The sequence below is a fragment of the Triticum dicoccoides genome, chromosome 1A (assembly GCF_002162155.2).
Source record: "Triticum dicoccoides isolate Atlit2015 ecotype Zavitan chromosome 1A, WEW_v2.0, whole genome shotgun sequence".
NCBI lineage: Eukaryota > Viridiplantae > Streptophyta > Magnoliopsida > Poales > Poaceae > Triticum > Triticum dicoccoides.
In genome coordinates this window covers 12,103,731-12,108,642 of record NC_041380.1, presented here as the reverse complement: position 1 = coordinate 12,108,642, position 4,912 = coordinate 12,103,731, and the positions used below count along the sequence as shown (strand labels likewise).

General features: G+C 44.2%; 1 pseudogene; it reads right to left on the bottom strand.

Moving 5' to 3' along the window:
• Positions 1-403: 403 nt before the first annotated feature.
• Positions 404-4,443, bottom strand: LOC119308680 (annotated as a pseudogene).
• Positions 4,444-4,912: the final 469 nt, after the last annotated feature.

Below are 4,912 nucleotides of genomic sequence, written 5' to 3'. Positions count from 1 at the left end.
ATCTGTACATCAATTGTAAGTTTACGTATCAAAAGTGTAATTAACTCTTGAAAACAAAAACACTATCGTTCTCGAGCAAGTTCGCCAAAAGAGGAGAAACAAAGGAGAAGAATAACATGCTGGTGTAAACATTTGTGCTATGCGAGCAACTTGCTGTTTTTCTGCCATTCTTCTCTTCCTTTTTATTCATGAACCAGCTCCACGATGCCCACAACAGATCGTGCTATTCCATGTTCGAGGCAGCCGATTTGTAGGGGTGCGATCTTGTTTAAACGAAGCTAAGAAATATCGAAGAAAAGGGAAAAATAGCTACAGCAACAACTAGATTAACTAGCACGCTAATCAAACTCCTTCACGCCCTACGCAACTGGTACATGGCATCAGCTGTGCGCGCAAGGCGGCGTCAGACATCAACAACCAAAGGGCAGGTAAGTCGGGGCGTGGGCACGACCCAGAGCCTTGTGGCGCGCGGTGCGGTAAGGCCGAAAATGTCACCCATGTCGAGCCCCGACGGCTTCTTGCCGTCGGGAAGCGCCCAGTTGAACCCGTGGGCGAGCTGCGCAATAACGAGCTCTAGCGAGTACAGATTGAGCGCCATCCCGGGGCATGAGCGATGACCAGACCCAAACGGCAGGAACTCAAAGCACCCGCTCTTGAAGTCGACCCCGGCTGCCTCCCCTTCCCCCGCCATGAACCGCGACGGACGGAATGTGTCGGCGCCTTTCCATACCTTGGTGTCGCGGCCCATGGCGAAGACGTTGATATTGACGCTCGAGCCCTGGGGCACAGAGTAGTTGCCGACCACGCATTCCTCGGGCGTTCTCGCGGTGGAGCAGTGGGATGGGCGGGTGTAACCGGAGTGTCTCCTTGATCACACATTTGAGGAAGGAGAGGTTGTTGAGGTCCGACTCGTCCACGTTTCGGCCAAGACCCACCGTGTCGGCAAGCTCCTGCTGCAGCTGCAAGAGGTCATCTGGGCTGTGCATCATTTCGGCCATTGCCCATTCTATTGCCGACGCCACCGTCTCCGTCCCACCGAACATCACGTCCTGCAGGCACGCAGCCCCATCACAACGTTAGTTTATTATTACACACAGGAAAACAGAGCAGTCACATAGCCATATGACATAATTACAGTATATCATGTCATACTGAAAACCAGAGCAGTCACGTGCATGGCGAAATTTCAATGTATGTTGTTGGATGAACAGTTATAAGGTTCTATAATTGTTTCCAAAAAAATATGTTGGATAGCACAAATTCCTTTTTGATTACTAATTAATTGTCCGTGTGTTGCAATGAAGACATAAATATTCTACCAGTTCAACAGAAACGTTTTTTACGAGAAAGTTCAACAGGAATGGTGTCAAACATACAGTTTATTAACTACATTCACATGACATACCAAACCGCTTTTTGATAAAGATTCAATTGTTGGAATGAAATTCAGAAAAAATAAATAGAGAAATAAGATAATAAAAACCTAAGATAAAACCGGGAAACCATGAAAATACCATCTAGGAGATTGCCAAGTTCGTAATCCTATACTACTGGTTAAGTGGGCCAGCCCACTTTGCTCGTTCGTGTGCTGATTCTTGTGCTGAAGGGCCACTTTCTTGTCGCTTAATGCCATAAATAGGGATTGTGCATGCTTTGTGTCGCTCGCAGCAGAAACATAGAACTCACTCCACCTGAAGGATGTCCTAATCAGCCTGCCACTGCTCGAACCATTAACATGTATGATGTTTTATTTTCTTTCTTTCAAATTTCAATAATAATATATACTTTAGTTACATAAAATAAGAACAAAATTTTTACACATTTATAAAAATATTGGTAATTTTGGTAAGCATTCATAACTTTTGAAACAATTCAGGTAATCTTAAAAAGTGTTCGTGTACTTCAAAAAAGATTCATGTAATTCAAAAAATATAATCACGTTTTTCTAAATGTTCATGAAATTTTAAAATTAATCACACCTTTTAACGTGTTTGCAGGTTTTAAAAATGGTTGTGCATTTTTAAAAATTGCATTACTTTAAACAAGTGTTTGTCTAAATTTTGAAAAGTTTTGATATTTTTAAAATGCGTAATTTTAAAATTTTGAAATATTTTATGAAAGATTCATGTAATTTTAATGAGAACAAATTTTTTTAAAATTTGTTTTTTATAGCAACTAAAATATTTAGATATAATAAGTAAATAATGACTTGCAATTTTTTTGAGACAAAATGAATTGCAATTTGGAGGGCGTTTGTTTGTTTGTTTTGGTCTCCTTCTTTTTCTTGCTGGTTGGGCCTGCTGATATTGGCCTTTATGGCTCTTCTTTATTAGTACTTTTTCTCAGAGAGAACAAAAGGCTACGTTTCTGTAAAACCCAACCTGTATTTTTTTCCTTTATTTGCTGCTTTCATTTTTCCTTGTGTTTTATGCAATTGACAGTTGGAAGCTAAATTACAAAAATCTATGATAGAAAAAATGGTAACTACGATCGCTATTTAAATTGCATATAACAAAATGGGCACCTTACATGTAAGATTAGAAAAATATATAACAAGCTTTAAAAAAATAGAAAAATATATAATAAAAATGTTGAATTAATAATTGTGGAAGTTAAAATAATTAATTGCACATCTGTGATTACTCAAGTTGCACAAGACAAAATGTTGATACTGTGTAACTCAAGAATGAGCACGGTGTTTTAGATGTGAACAATGGCCAAGCTACTATCCGTGCCGCACCGCTATTGCACAACGACTCCTCGCACGCTGTCATTATGGTGTTTTAGATTAGCACGACGACTTCCCAACTGTTTACTACAACATGTTGTGTATGGCTCCGGCAAAGGAGGGGCGATGACGGTGGCGCACCTTCGCTTCACTTCAGTGACTGTAGTCATCGCTAGGTGATCTACGAATCTAAATGTATATTTTTTGTCGGGATTGCTAATTCTCAGTCGGCTGAGACTTAACGAAGTCTGAGTTGATTCTATATTCACGAGATCTTACATAGAGAATTGTGTAAAATTTTCTTCTATTTTTTTAATATGCCGTGTCACTTGACTGAGACTTGATTAAGTCTTAGTCAACTGAGATCTAGCCACACCAAATTTTTATTATTTTGGATCTTCGTTGTACTGTTATATTTTTTTTGCGAGGGGTTGTACTGTTATAATTGAAAATAAATAGATTGAAAGTTTATTAAAAAAAACAAAAGACCACGGTCGCCGGCAGATGTAATCAACGGTATACTCCGTTCCTTTTTATAAGACCGTTTTACACATTTCACATACGCCCAAAACAGTTTAAAACGGACTGCCTAAATCATCTTATAAAAAAGAATGAAGTACTCCCTCCGTTCGGAAATACTTGTCTTAAAAATGATTATATCTAGAACTAAAACAAGTTTAGATACAACCATTTGTAGAACAAGTATTTCCGAACGAAGGGAGTAGATGCTAGAAATAAATAATGGATGTTTGGCCGTGCGTGTACGTACCAGGATGATGGCCTTTATGTTGTCACGGTTGAGGCGGAGCGTGTTCTGCAGGTCGTCGCCAGCGGTCTTCTCTGGCTTCGTTTCAGGGAGGAACGCGAGCATGCCGTCTACCATGTCGGCGTCCATGTCGTCAGGGTTCTTGCCTCTCTTTATGTGCTCGTCGATGATCTTGTCGATGAACTCGTCAAGGGCGGTGCGGGCGGCTCGGAGGCGCACGTTGATGCCCTGCGGGTCCGCCCAGCCGAGCCACGGGATGAAGTCGCCGATGCTGAAGGCGCCGAAGAGCTTGGAGAACTCCTGCATGACGGCGATGATCTCGTCCTGCTTCCGGCCATCGCCGTCGCTGGCGGCGGCTTCAGCGCCGAACGCTGCGCGGAAGGTGACGTTCATGCTGAGGTTGAAGATGAGGTCGCCGAGATTCACGGGATCGCCGCTCCGCCGGGCCACGGCACGGACTAGCGCCGCGGACTCGTCGCGCACGGCGAGCCACGTCCCGGGACGGCGCCGGCTGAAGAGCTTCATGACGCACAGCTTGCGCATCTGACGCCAGAAGGGCCCGTAGTGGGCAAACACCATGTCGGCTCGGTCGTAGGTGAGGTAGGTGGTGGCGATGGTGGCTGGCCGGTGCGAGAAGGCGGCGTCCTGGGCCTGCAGCACCTGCTGCGCGTACTCCGGCGTCGACACGGCGAAGGTGTGGACCTTGCCGAGGCGGAGGTGCAGAAGGCCGCCGTAGGCCGTACTTCGTCGCCAGCGCGGCGAAGCCCCGGTGAGTCAGCTGGTCCATCATGAAAATATTGCCGACAATCGGCGGCGAGTACGGCCCTGGGAGCAGCGGCGGCGCCTTGCCACGCCACAGCTGCAGCAACACGAAGATGACCAAGGCAACGAACAGCCATCTCAATGGCTCTTGGAGCCATTCCATGTCGATCTTGGACAAGCCCACCATTTATTGATACTCAAACTAGAAGCTCTAACTTTTTTTTCTTGGGGTGGTATTCTCGACTGTGCAGGTTTCAGGTTGATGTGTTATAACGCTCGTAGAAGAGTGGAGGATGCCTATATAGTTGGAGCAGTAGTTGAGATGAGCAAGACCAGCAGTAATTGTACAACAGTCTTCTTGAAGCATTTTTCTTAGAACACGGTACAGATGCAGATGCTCATACATACATACATATGCATATACATTTATTTTTATGGATGCACGCACTTACACCATATCCTCATGAGCACCTTCAAGGTGACACGTACACTCATCTTGAGATTGACAAAGTCGTCACAAACGTCTTCGTAGTCGATGGAACATCTACTCCCAATGAACATACATCGATGGAAGGCCTAAAATAAACCCAAGAAAATGCGAGCACCAGCATCAAATCTAGTACTTAAATTCTGAGGGGCTGGATATGCCATTGTCA